The sequence below is a fragment of the Apus apus genome, chromosome 1 (genome assembly GCF_020740795.1).
Source record: "Apus apus isolate bApuApu2 chromosome 1, bApuApu2.pri.cur, whole genome shotgun sequence".
Lineage (NCBI taxonomy): Eukaryota > Metazoa > Chordata > Aves > Apodiformes > Apodidae > Apus > Apus apus.
Genome location: NC_067282.1, coordinates 151,481,269 through 151,495,537, shown reverse-complemented (window position 1 = coordinate 151,495,537; position 14,269 = coordinate 151,481,269). Strand labels below are relative to the sequence as shown.

Genomic DNA, 14,269 nt, shown 5'->3' with positions numbered 1-14,269 from the left:
GGGGAAGCCGGGGCGCGCCGCCCGCCCCTCCCCAGCCCCTCGGCGGCCGCTGCCGGCCCCGGCCTCGCCTCGCCGCGCCCTGCCCGGGCGGCCGCGGGGCTGGCCCGCTCCGCCCCGCCCGGGGGCTCGGCCCGCCCCTTTCCCCAACGGCTCGCCGCTTCCTCACCGGCTCGCCCCGCCCCGCGGCGGCTCCTATTGGCGGCGGCAGCTGCCAGTTCCCCGCAGCCCGCGCTGCCATTGGCTGGGGCGCGGCGCGGGGGGCGGGGCGCGGCAGGGCCGCGGCGGCTCCGCCCGGCCGGGCTGCTCGCAGTGCCGGGGAGCGAGCGGCGGTCGCGGTGCCCGCCCCAGCAGCCCGAGGACGCGGATCTCTCGCCGCCAGCAGCGCAGCCGCCGCCGCCGCCGCTGCGGCGTTTCTCTCCCTCCGCCGGGCTCAGGTGAAGCCGGTAGGGCGGGGCGGTGGGCGCGGGTGGCCCGGGGCTGTTCCCCTTTCCTTCTGGCGCCGCTTTTCCCCCCCTGGCGGGCTTCGCGCCTCTTTGTCCGGCTGGGCGAGGGGGCTGCCGCTCTCCCGCTGCCTTCCTCCGCCTGCCCCGCCGAGCCGAGCCGAGCCGGGCGGGGCGGCAACCCCGGCTGGGCGCCCACCCAACGCCGTGCTGGGGGTGCTCCCCGGCCCCCCGCCCGGCCCCGGGGCCGCCGCGCCGAGCGGTTGCGTTATGCCCAGGGAGTTGCCTCTCTCCTCCCTCCACGCCCTGCCCGCGAACTGGCCTCCCCGGAGCTGGGCTGGCGTTATTCGCGCTCTTTTTCGCCCGCCCGGCCTCTCTGCTCTCACCCCCCCCCCCCCCCGCCCCGCTTCCCGCTTCTCCCCTCGTCCGTGAGTGTCCGTCCTTGGCAAGTAACGGGCAGGGGGAAGTGGGACCGCTTGGCAGCTGTCAGGGCTGCAGCCTGAGTCACAGGCTGACAATCCTCCTCGCAGACCTTGCAGCGGGCTGGGCTTCCGCCCTCGGATCTTCGACTTCCTCGTTCGGTTTGGTCTGTAGCGTGAAGCCAGGAGAGAGAGAGAGAGAGAGGGAGAGGGAGGAGGGAGGGACAGGGCAAGATGAAGCTTGCCGTGAAAACTCTTGCAGACGGCTTGTGCTTTCAGGCAGCACCTCCAACCGAGTCGGGAAAGCTCTCCGGCTTTTCGTGGTGTCGTGACCAACCTGTGCGCAGTAGGTGTGGAAAGTAACACGTTTCATAGCCCCCCAGGGTGATGTGCGCTCAGTGGGTTTAATAAGGGTTGCTCCTAATTTGCCTAAACACAGGTTGAAAGGAGTCTTAAAGGAATATCATGCTTCTGGTAATGAAGTGGGGTCTTTCAGGACTGCATTGGTTGGGAAACTCTTCATGTAGTGACTGTTAAATTCTCTTTCCTCCTCCTCCTTTTGGTTCCTTTCTTTCTTCCTTTTTTTTTTTTCCTCTTGAAACACTGTTTCTGCTCTTCATCTTCTTCCACAGGTTTTCCTTCTGTATCCCTTGTTGCGACGTCCTGAGCTGCACTCCATCAGGGTGGACTAAGAACCTAAGCTTTTTTCTAAGCGAGCAGGTCCTAAACAGGGTGATCTGTCAGGTACTGGATCAGAAATTTAGGCTTCAAACTTGAAGAGATACTGTAGCAGATGGACTTTGGCCTACAGGCTATGATTTCTATGCCTGTGCCCTACGCTATAAAGAAATACAAGTTAATTTGCATGGACGCTGTTGAATCATGGCTTGAAAGATTAAATTACACATCTTGAACTCAGACATATCCTGTCCATAAGCCTAGATATGGTAAAGTTTTACCTCCAAAGTAACAGCACTCTAATCAGTTACCGCTTGTGTAAAGATGCTTTTGAAATTAGTCACCAGGTAACAATGTGACTAAGTTCACTTACCCGTGGCATTCCAGTTAAAATGGTAAATCGTGGTGCAGATATGTATTGACTCACAGATGCACTGTCTGCAACTGTAGCATACTCTCCCAAAGTTTAAATGAGATAAGCAAATATTTTTGTTAACTAAAAAGCTGTAATGAGGGGGGAGCATTTGATAAATGTACGTGAAGCTGTCTGTAGCACAAAAGAGTTTTTAAAGCGTTAATCACGATTGCTGAAGCTGTATAAACACACAGGACTGTGCTGCTAATCTGACCTTGTAAAAATAACGAGTGAAATCACGCAACAGTTCCGTGAAGCTCCATGTCAGGTGGAACTGTTTAAATTTACGTGTTCTCTTTTATTTGTTGCACTTACTAAGTGTGTGCACTGTCTTTCTGGAGGTGGACAGGCAGAATTTTCAGTAACTAAGGTAGCTGCAGTATTGCTAGCAGAAGTGGATAGAAGTAGAAGTCTGAGTCTCTTATATTTACTGACCCAGAACCTGAAAGTGAGTATGACCAGCACCAAGCTGATGAGTTATATGGTTCTTTTTTCTTATATGGTGTAATCTCTTGGACACTTGGCTTGTATAGCCAAGATCTGATTTTGTGAGTCCTTTGGAGAAGAGACTTTGATCTCAAAGTTTGCTCTGCCAGGTAGCATGTGGCTGTTTCTGTATAAACAGGAAGACTTAAGTAGTCAAGTTCTGTCTGACCCATAAGAATGGGTATAGAAAAGGAAGGCCTTTTCTTGGACTGTGTTTCCATAAGTTGTTAGGATATTACTACTGTGGTTCTGGGATTATTTTTTTATTATTATTTATTCTTATTAAAAAAAAAAAAAGCCAGGGTCATATGTTCATCTGAAGAGAAAAAGAAAGAAGCTTTTTTTTTTTATTTCCTCTGGGTGGATTTCGATATTCTTCAGAACTTTTCAGAAGACAAATCAGTTGCGAGAGCCATAATCTCTTAAGAGAATCGGTTTTGAATGTGTAATAATAATAGTAATAAAAAAATAAAATTACTTGTCCAGGAAAGTTGTAGGAAAGAGACTAGAAGAATTTCTCACATAGGAGCATGATACGATCTGTATTGTCCAGCACATTATTTTGGTATTATGGAAAATGCTGGAGAGTGTTCAAACAGTGTAGCAGGTGGTATCTCTAATGCTCTATGTTTTAGTGGAAAACTGGTGGAGACAGATACCACAGGTGCTAAAGTTTCTTGGAACTGTACTTGGCACTGCAAATATTTCTACTACTGGGACTTACATTTACCACTGCAACAAAGTATCTTGAAAACTTGAATAATTACTGTCTTGGCAGGTCTTTAAAATAATGTATTTAATGTTTATAGTAACTAATAATTTACAGGTTAGTCCTCTGTCAGACTGTTGACGTGGAGATACAAGGGTGTGTGTGCATATTGGCATGGCTACTAACTACATGAAAATATACTTCAGTTGTACTAGGAGATTAAAGTCATCTCCATGTACCCAGAATTTTAAGTCGTCTTCTGTTAATCTCCAGAATACTGAACAGATGGAACAGGTCAAGCGTCATAGGTATTGTGATTTCTGAGATGATTTTACAGAATCCTCTGCTTCTACACCATTCCTAGGCCTGTGTCTTGCCCAGCTTTGTCACTTACGAATTGGTATGACTATGATAGGGTGAGATTATAAGTGGATGCAGGAACCCATCTGGCTAAGGCAAGGTTTGCCAAAAAGGGAAGTCAAAGTTAAGGTTGTTTTATCCCCCACCCCTGTGTACTGCATCTGAATTCTTGTGTGGTAACTCCAGGTTATTGGGTAACATGCTGAAGCTAACTGATGAGTAAAGTGTATTTCAGAGGCCCAAAGCTAGTTTGCTCACTTACTAGAAGGTGTTCAAAACTTTAATCCTGAGTGTATGATTTAGTGCAGTTTTGTTTGTTTAATTTAATAATGCACTCGGTGCCCTCTAACATCCATTTTTATATTTGATTTTTTTGTATAAATGTCTTCTTAGTCTTTGTTTTCTTAGTTTATAATTGAGGCACAGCTGTTTGCATGTTAAGTAGAGAAACTGTGCCTGACATTAAGTCTTCTGTGGGTTGGAACAGAAGTATAATAGCCCAGGATTGCCTACAGCAGCATTATTTTAGCTTAATGGTGGCTTGGTGACCTTGTACCTTAAATTTCATTTCAATTTAAGCACACCATGGTTCTAATTGAGTTTCCTAGTGTAGAAAGAGATGGAAACTAGCAATCTGATTTAAATAGAGTATGATGAGACAAAAGCACAATTGCAACTTCTACCCTGGAAGCTAATGCAAATGGGTGTTGTCCAACTAAATTAAATGCATCAATTTACAAGTTCATCTTAATTATGGTTTATCCGCTTCACTTTTTTCTTTATTGGCTGTGAGAACTTGTTCTGAGTGCTTGAAGTAATATTCTCAACACTGATTTGTCTCTCAATGCTAGGCTACTGTAGTGGCTTAACATCTTCTGTCCTGGCTCCAACTCAGTCCTGTTTGGCACAATGGACCGGTCCCTGATTTCATTTGATGGCCCTTAGTCTGTTACTGTTCAGCACAATATAATGCCTCTCTGAGCATCCTAAAAAGTTTAAAGAAATGGTAATGTCTACACTTTTCCGGTGATGAAACTGGGATTGATTTCATTGTATGGTACTTCTGGAGCTAGTACTGCTAAGTCATGTCCTTCTTAAACATGGTAAAGTGGAAACTGTAAAATTTATCATACTTGTCTACTGCAAAATGTTTCCTACAGAGGTACTACAAACGCATTGCTGTTGAATGCAGAGAGGTATAATGAAATGTAACTGTTCATACTGTGGTTTGACTCCATGACCTCTTAATGAAATTTATGTCTCTGGAGTTTTGTACATAGGATTTGGATTCTGCTTCTCTTAATGACTAGAAATTTAAATTTCTCCTAATGCGTGTATGCTGACTCTACTGAGAGTAGTAAATAAAACCACATGGATGAGTGATTTCAGTAAACTCAAGCTAATAATTAATATATGTTGAGGGAAACTTAACTTAGAAGTCTGTATCATAAAATGTCCTTAACTGGTGAATACTTCTATTCATCAAGAACTACCATTTTAATGAGGCTCAGCAGGAAATCCATTGTGATATATGCCTCAGCACAGAACTAGAGTTCTGATTTGAGTGGAAGCAAAGTAGGACTTGTGAGAAAAGAGGTTTAGAGAAATTTTACAGCTCAACTTTGACAGTCCTGTGAAGTCAGACTCTTTAATTTTTTTTTTCCTGTTGGGCAGCTTCCTGTTTAAAATCTAAGATTTCAAGCATGCTCTTGTAATAGTTTACTTCCCTTTTTATTGTTTGTAGTGATGAGAGTACATTTATCTGTGTTTTTCTTCTAAGGTCAAGACTTCACCAGTTCACTTGAATTTAGGCTCTTTTAATCGACTTTGGAGGTAGATTTGACTTTAACCAAAGTCAATTTTGGCCAACATTCAATCCAGCTGGTTTTACTGTGGTACTTACAGTTAATTTAAATATTTCAGAAGGAAAAAAAAAAACCACAAACAAAAAACACTGAACTGAACCTACAGCAGAATTTCAGGAAAGAAAAAATAATTTCAGTTACATCTGTCCATTTTTTTCTTCAAATGTGACTTAAAACACCTCTTCTATCAGTTTGTAGGCAATTTATTAGTCAGTAAGCTCTTTCTGGCAGGGACTGTTACACTGTAGGTCTTGCCATTTAGTGCAAGAGATTCCAGTCTTGCTGTGCTCCAAATCAGTGAAGTCAATTATTTTGAGAAAGGTATGAGTACAAATTAGTTTTTATTGATAGTTTCTTTTTCCTAAATAGTCTATCTTAGGACTTAGGTATATTTGAACAAATAGAGGGTGCTTAAATAAAAGAACTTGGTAACAAATACTGAATGTAGATCTGAAGTCAAACCAATGAACTGGGTGAGAAAGTTGCTGGCTAAGCACTTGGAACTAGTTGGTTGGTGAGGTAAATTGGCTTTTGACAGTCTTTTATGTACGTGAAGAAAAATACTCTCTGGCTTCCGTTTTGGCCGTATTATTCATAGTAAAATGTAAAGGAAGATATTGACGTTTTCCTTTGTTCTCTTCTATTTTTGGGGTGATAGTGGGCTGGGTGTGTTTTTCACTGTGTTCCTTTGGTGAAACAGGTCAGAACAAGTAAACTTGAGATGAAGGTATCCAGAAACAGGCTCAAATTGCTGTTTGCTATCTAGAAAACAATTTCAGTTAGTTTTTGCTTGTAAATGCATCTGAAGTGGTACAGGAAAAACTCTTTTTATTAATGGACTTATTTATTCATTTATTTATTAGAAAAATACTCCTTAATATACTTTATTCTTTATACAAGTTCAGATGTCTTTATTTCTGTTGTTCAGAAATGGAGATGCTTTACCTCTTTTTGACATAAAGTAAAATATATTCAGACTTTACAGAATTGTTTAAATAAATGGATATATGAGTATGGATACAGGTGTATGGTAGACTACGTTAATTAGGGAACTGGACACTTGAAACTGTTGTGTTGCAAATGAATGTGTCTGCTTACTGATAAAGGGAATTTTCTTTGATAGAGTAGTATAAATACAAAGCAAGATTTCTCCACAGGCACAAAAGCTCTTTAGAATGTGGCTTAGGAGTTCTGACTGAAACCAGTTCACTTAGCTTTTATTGTGTGAGTTATATTGCAGTATGAATGTTTATAGCAGATACTAAAGGCTTTGACCTTTCATTACACAGTAAATTATTCTGAACTGTTTTAATGGCCCTTCCCAAGTCAAAGTTTTGTGTAGATGTACTTGAGCTTGCAATTTAATGCAGTAAATGATGGGGAATGTAAAATGAGAACACATAAATGTGATGTGGAAGATGTATTACTCATATTTTTTATTTAAAAAGTGGATTTCCAATTTATTAGACAAAGTGGCATAACTTCTAAAAAATAAATATGTACATATTGTTTGCAAACCACTAGCATATGTGTGTGCTCAATCAGTTTATCATCTTCCTCCACATAGTGGAAGTTAATGTTTTTACATGGCAAATGCTAAGATTTTTTCTAATAGGCAGAACCGTTCAAGTGTAGTAGGTTTTTAGTTCTCTCATGCTCTAAAAGTTTGATGTAGATTTAACTGATGTTACTACACTGCATTATACCAATTCTATCAGGAAAAAGTACAGCTGCAGTAATTGTTCAGCTCTTGTTTATGTAGTTAAGAAGAATATCATAGAATGGTTTGGGTTGGACGGGACCTTAAAGATCATCTAGTTCCAGCCCCCTCTGCATGGGCAGGGACACCTGCCACTAGACCCGGTTGCTCCAAGCCCCATCCAACCTGGCCTTGAACACTTCCAGGGAGGGGGCAGCCACAGCTTCTCCGGCCAGCCTGTTCCAATGTCTCACCATCACAACACTGTAGCATATATGGTTGTGGAGAATGTTGTTAATCATGGTGGAAACACAGGAAACAGTTCTGCTACTCTGAGGTCAGTATGTTCTCATGGGTTTTATCCTGTTATGCCAGAAAGCAAAACTTTGTTGGAAACTTCCTAGTTATATTTGCCTCCTCTATTGGGACCATGCAATGTCGTAGTGTGTCAGTCTGTCAGAAGCAGATAATTTTCTTTTTTTCAAAAAAAGTCTCGTCCTGTAATGCCACAGTAAAGAACATTTAGTATGCCATACAGGCATCATTGTAACAGTTCAGCCTAGGTTTCTTCTTCAAGTGCCCTTGCTTTTACTCATTTCAGATGGAAAGATGAGTCCTTTCTTCTCGTTTAATACAAAAATCAGTGCTTCAGCAGATCCAGACAGGAAGGAATGGTTGGGTGAATTCTAAAGTAAGAGATACCTCATGCTGTACCTTTTTAGAGGTTGGTATAATTGACATTTAGGAACGAGCATAGATCAGGAAAGGAACAAGCTAATCAGAAAATAAGCATGAGCCTGAGACCAGGCAAGTGTTCCTTGAGCACTCTGCTGCACTGGGGGCTTTCTCCAGAACATTGGTTATAATAGATAGCTGAGTAAGAGTCACAAAGCTGTGCAAGACCTTGAATGCAATAGGGAAATGTCACAATCGGAACGTTTCAAAGTTGTTCAGACCATCTTGAACTTGATATTTATGTGTTGTAAGGTTGTTACCGACCTGGCTGCCTAATACATCCTGGAGCTTAAGGTGATGTAGCTTTTTCTTCAGTGTAGGAGTTGCTATTGTTCTCCTATCCAGAGTCATTTGCCCCCAGCACCAAGATCATCTTCATAAACAGAGGTAGGTCCTCTTAATGAATCCCTAGCTATAGCTAGAGAAGTTGAGACTCAAACTTGGACCCTGTAAAGGTGGCAGACTTGACTGCCAAGGTTTTCACTTACCATTCCCATAGCTGCTGTTCATGGTGGAGTAGAACTATGTGAAAAAAGAACAAAAATATGAAATACAACGTAAGGCTGTTTGTAGACAGTCATAGTTTGACTCAGTAGGTTGAGCTCTAAGTGTCTAGAGGAGTGTGGTTCCCTGCCGCAATGTAAAAATTACCTTTTTTAAAATGGTCTGCCATATGTATTTGCACTGATTATTGGTTCTGTCCAGTATGAGCTGGAAGAAAATTGGTATTATCAGTGCTGAGATCGAAGCAAGTTCTCAGTTAATGTAAGCAAGGATAATTACTCCTGTAAGATGACTTTATCTTAGCCACTTGCATGCTAAATAGTTGTCCCTTAAAGCATGAACCAGAACCTGATTTTTCTTCTCTGTATATAGGTATACTTTTTTTTGTTTCTTGTTCCCCCTTGCAATGAAATGAAATGTGGCGTTGACAAAGATGATAGGGAATGCTAATTGATATAGAGCTGTGTGTTGGAAGAGCTGCCTTACAGTTCAGTGCCCCAGAGAGTACTTGGCAGATACATTTTAGCCTTAAATCAGAGTGTTAGGAAAGGGATGAAAAGTGACCCTGAGATAACAAGGACAGGCTGAAAGTTTCCAAGCTTTTCCTCCTGCTCTCATGCAATGTCCCTAGGGAAGTCTGCATGCCTGATCAGAACTTTTGCAGTCCATTATGCCTCCTGAAAACAAGTCTTCCAGCAAAACAGCTTGAACAGCAGGGATGGGCTGCAGTTTTGTGAGCTACAGCTGTCTCCTTAAGTGGGATTACTTTGCTGAGTGGTCACGAAGAATGTGTTCTCCCCCTGGAATGTTTTCCTTGTGGGCACACTGTCTCTGGAAGAGGAATTCTCTCCTCTGCTGAGAAGGCATGTACTGTATGAGCACTAATGAGAAACAACAGTTGCAGAAAGTGTATTATGCAGGATTGTAAACTTTGAATATTTATTCAAAGTGAATGGGGTTGGGTGGCAGCCAGCCTAGCTTTGTCATGCTAAAGAGTGGACTTGAAATCAACAGAAGGCTACCCTTCCCCCTCCCTAAACCAGTGTTTGGTGTGTTTAAACAATGTGCATAGGCTTCATAGAACTGATTAACTTTATTGGTGCCATGTACATGGTAATGTGTCTTTGTGTCTCACTGATCTGAAAAAGTGCAATTAAAGTTTGGGTAAGCTATGCCTGGCTGTATTTGCCCGTAACCAACAGTGGTTCACTTATTTACGGTATGCAGTGTGGTTGCCCAAGATCATTTTTGTGCTTGTATAACCCGTGATGAAGCCTGCACTATCCCCCTTTCAGTATTTGTACCCCAAACTCACATCTCCAGATTGACATTAGTTTATGTCATATCTGTGTGTGCTGTGCTTGTAGCTTCTGTTCTTCTGATATGGCCATTCATTTGAACCCAGTGGAGAATAAAGGTGACTAGTAGTGACATGAAAGGACAGTGTCTTACTTGTATATGGTTTTGGGGCCTTTGGGACTTTCCATGGCAAATTGCAGCTTCACAGGGCAAACCTCCTTTGTCAGCTGTTAAAGTAGAACATGCAAGTGCTGCTTTACACATACCAAAAAGTGGTGCTTAGCAGCTAGTGGAGTGAGCTGGACCTACAGAAACTGAGTAATGTACGTTACATTTATTGTTCTGAGGATATGTGCCAGATACCTTTAGGCCACCTGGGAGACAGAGAATTCCCTTCAACTTCTTTCTTCTGTTATACATGTAGTCTGATCAGTAGATCACTTCTGTGTAATACTTGTAATATTTATACATTAGATAAGTAGATTTCCTCCTTCTTGATTCTTGAAGTCCTGTGCATACAGAGAAGGCACTTTAGTGCTCTACCTTGAGTTTAACTTACAGTAATAAACATGGTAGCTGGCAAGTCTGGGCAGCACTACAGTTCAAACTGAATATGCAACAATAATTGCCAGCGATCTGCATTCCAGTTGTGAAATAAATCTTTCAACAATGTGTTTTGTACGTCAGACTGTGACTAGAGAGGAAAGCAGTGAACTACAGTAAGCTTAATAGCGATCATTATGAATCCCAAATAAAGCTGAACTGGAAGAAGTGAGTGTGCGTGGCAGGATGGCATTCTGAACAAAACGGGTAAGTGCAGCAGGATGCCTTCAGCCCGGGGACTATCAGTGAGGCAGTATTAATTGCAAACTTGTGTACTTCCATGATGTGTTCTCTAGTGGAATAACTGAAAAACATAATTCTTGAGTTCAGTTTGAAGCGTCAGGCACTGGTGTGTCACAATATACTGAACTTGAGAAACAAGCAGATAGAACCAGTCCAGCAGTTCAGCTTCCTGCCAGCTTTTTGCCTTCTCTTCCTCTCTCCCCCTCCTCCCTGCAATTCATTTCTCACCCTTAGTGATTCAGACTTCAATTTTTATATGTGTGTAGCTTACAAAGTGGAGCAGTTTGTGTTAACAAACTTTGCAGTTTTCTTTCCCATAAACATCCTGGCTCCTGGAGCTGTGAAGTTTCAGCCTAGTATGGCCTAAACAGATGAGATCTGAAAAATTTCTTGGTGAATACCAGGTAATTATAGGGGTTGTTTTTTTGGTGGGTTGGGTTTTGCTTTTGAGTGTTGTCAGTTCATGGTCACTGTGGGCAGTCTGGCCGCTAAAGTCTACTTACTGTGCTTTCTAGCTGCACTTAATGCAGCTGTATCTGTTGATTTGATGAACTGTATTCAGCTGGCTGGAGAAAATGAAATAGTTGAGTTTGCAAATATAATGCAAGTATTGGCTGTTCAGATTGTATGCTCAATAAGGATTCCCATCACATGAATGTTACTGAGCAGACATAATTGAAATCACTAGCTTCTTCTCAAAGTCAGATTATTTTTTAAATGCTGTTTATTAACAAAGAGTCAGGTTTTTTCACTGAGGACAATTTAGTTGTAACTGAAACGGGACTGTACATATCCAGTAACGCTTTAATTTTCTGGTGTAAAAGTCTTGTCTTGCCTGTAGAAATGGTGTACATTCCTTTTGCACTGTGAAAGGGCTTTTTGTCTTGTAGGCCATTCTGTCATAACCTGCTAAAAGTAAGCCAGTTTGGAAAATGGCATGGGATCTGTGTTCCTGGCATGCTTTGAAAATGTGAACTATATAACAAAAAAATTAATTTAACTTGTTTTAGTCTAAATAAGTTTGCAGTGGCATTTATTGTTCATTCTTTTTGTCAGTCTGATCTTTAGGGTACTTCCTCTTGCAGTCCTAGTATGAAGGCCACTACAAGAACCATGTAGGGGGATCATGTTGTGTGAAATCACAATAAGTTTTTTTAGCAGTGCCTTACTGATTGATATGAAGCAGAAGAAAACTTCTAGTCATTACCCACATAGTTTTATTTTCATCCAGTCTCAGTCTTACAGCAAAGTTCTGAAATGTTGGTCTGCATCAGCAAGAACACAGTCTATGTATCTGACCATTTTATGTTCTCTATGCCCCAGTATTTCACAAACTTCTCATAATTCATTAAAGCAGGGTTTATGATTAAAGCTGTCTATTCCAAGATCACAATGTATCTTTGCTAATAATGAAGCTGAAGCCTAAAAAGAATAGTGTGAGGATCCCTACTGTAATGGTATTTTGGATAACTTAAAAGTGCTTTACTTGCCTAGCTAGTGTTCTAATACTTGTTAGTAAGTGTGATACTTTATTTGTTGCCATAAATGCTCCTCTGAATATTTTTATTCTATTTCTACTTTAACCATTAACCTTCATAGTTTAGCATAGTGCAAGCTCATCTTACTGACCAGTGGCTCAGTCCCAGAAACAGTTCTGTGGCTGCTGACAGAATAAACTTTGGGGAGAAATAATGCAAATAGTTCTGGAAAATTAAATTGCAAACAGATAATGTTCTATGCTTTTAGGAGCTGCAAAGCATAGTAATCCAAATGAAGGAACCTTACAGCAAGAGGCAGTTTTTAGACCTTCCCAAGGCAGACTAGATGCTTGTTTCCAGGTTTTTGGGAAGCAGTTGATATGTCAGGCAGTGAGAGGAGAGTGTGAAGTGTCTCATAATTCAGGCCTTAAGGCTATGAAATTTTAGGAAGATAAGGCAAACTTCTGCCCATATGATTGTATTCAAATGAGGGTTTTGGGTAATGCTGCCTGGTTCAAAGGGAATGCATGGCATCTTAACCTAAAGCCAATGTTTAATTTGTTCATCTGAAAAGAATCTGCAAGGAAATACTTATGTAAAGAGTTATTGAATTTTTTTGAAGTTTGCACTACATATTATTAATGTCTTGGTCCCATCCTGTGCCTGACTGTAGAGATCACTGTGCCTCCATCTCTTAACTGTATGGCACATTTGTGGCAACTATGCAGTTAGTTAAATAGCACAGGAGTGCCTTTTGGCACTTGAAATAATGGAAAACAAGCAACATTTGACCAACCTGTTCCTCAGACTGCTACAAACCACAATAAGGGAGCACACGGTTAACAGGGAAGTGACTGTAGTATTTCATTTTTGGAAACAATACTAGGAAGGAGGAGGCATTTAAACTCAAAACAAGGATGGTCTGTCTTCCTTCTGTGTTGTGTTTTTTTTTGTCTTTTTACCTACAGACTGGCATGGAATAAAAAAGAATATTGTTAACGGTATTCTCATCTGACAGTTGCACAATAGCCATGTAAAGATAAATGTCCTTGCCCCACATAATTATCTACACCCAAAATGTAAACTACTAAGCAAACAAATTGCTTCCTAATTTGTTCCTAAAATGGTAATGACTTGGATTCATTGCAAGTTGCTGTAAGGCTGCAAGAGCTTACTGAAATTACTTCCTTGACCACTTCAGTTTTTAGTAATGTGAAGTGAAATGCAGCATAAGTGAGGAAGATAAGTTTTGGAGCCTGTGAGAGGGAGCTTGCTGAATCTGATTCCTCTGGTACTGTTCTTGTGGAAAAGGCAAATTAATGGTTGGTTTGCGGTGTTGCTAGTTTAGAGGCCCTGTGGGTTAGAAGTCAGCCTTGAGAATAGCACTAACACCATGTTCTCTTAGTGTGATCCTCCAGGTTTTTTTTAGTTCTGGTACTTAAGGGTTCTTCTTTTCTGGAGCATAGGAAAATTAGTTTGAGATGGTGAGAGTGTTTACTGCTGCCATGCCATAGGGCAATTTCTCAAGTCTGTTTAAAGTTTGAGGTGCAGACCATCTTTGAATCTCCCGACTATTCAGTGATACTGACAGAAAAAACTTAGTGTTTGGTGAGATTTTAGAAGAGTCATATTACGCCGTTTCTCTTTTTACTGTAATAGTTGTTTCCAGTCCTGGGAATAAGAAGGGATAGATGCTCTGGAATGATCCCTTGCTGGCTGAAGAATGCAGTCTTGCTGTATGTGAGATAATTTGGGGTTCTCCTCCTGTAAAGATTGTATTAACCTCTCTGTGGCTATCTTCTTTCTTTGGTTCTCTTCAGATCTAAGAGTGGCTGGGGTATCCCTTGGAAGATTTCTTGTTGTCTAGTGTACTTTTTATCAAAAAAGAATTAGTCTTTATCTCAGAATAAATCTCCAGGGTGTACTGAATGTATATATTCTAACAGTAAAGAAGGCAAGGATATGTTTCAGTGTAATGTAGGACACTTCAGATGGCTGGTTACTTAGGATTCCTCAGGAAATGATGAAACTGAATTTAGCTAAAGCATACTGCCTCTGTGTCCTGCCTGATTATAGCCAAAAAAGGCAACTGGTTAGATTCTGGGAATTGCATAGGCAGGAAACTGTGTAATGGAGGGTAGAGCACAGCTGTTGCCTTGCCAAACCTGATACAACTCTGAACACAATTGAATATTTATTTCATTTTTTTTCTTTTTCCCCTCCTTCCCTCCACTCCCTTTTCTTAACCATTTGATCACAACCTGCATATAATACTCTGCAATGTAATGGACTCTCAATATCTTTTGTTGAATTGTTGGTTTCTCTATTTTATAGAA

At 41.5% G+C, this 14,269-nt stretch overlaps 1 protein-coding gene across 2 annotated transcripts in view; it reads left to right on the top strand.

Moving 5' to 3' along the window:
- Positions 1 to 301: 301 nt before the first annotated feature.
- The window catches only part of MYH9 (myosin heavy chain 9), a 72,185-nt gene continuing 58,217 nt past the window's right edge, over positions 302 to 14,269 (top strand). Inside the window, exon 1 of one of the 2 annotated variants that reach the window (XM_051611003.1) lies at positions 302 to 434. The gene's annotated coding sequence lies outside the window, so the exon portion shown is untranslated. Of the gene's footprint in view, positions 444 to 14,269 lie in introns of both variants that reach the window. The other variant, XM_051611012.1, reaches the window with a different exon arrangement.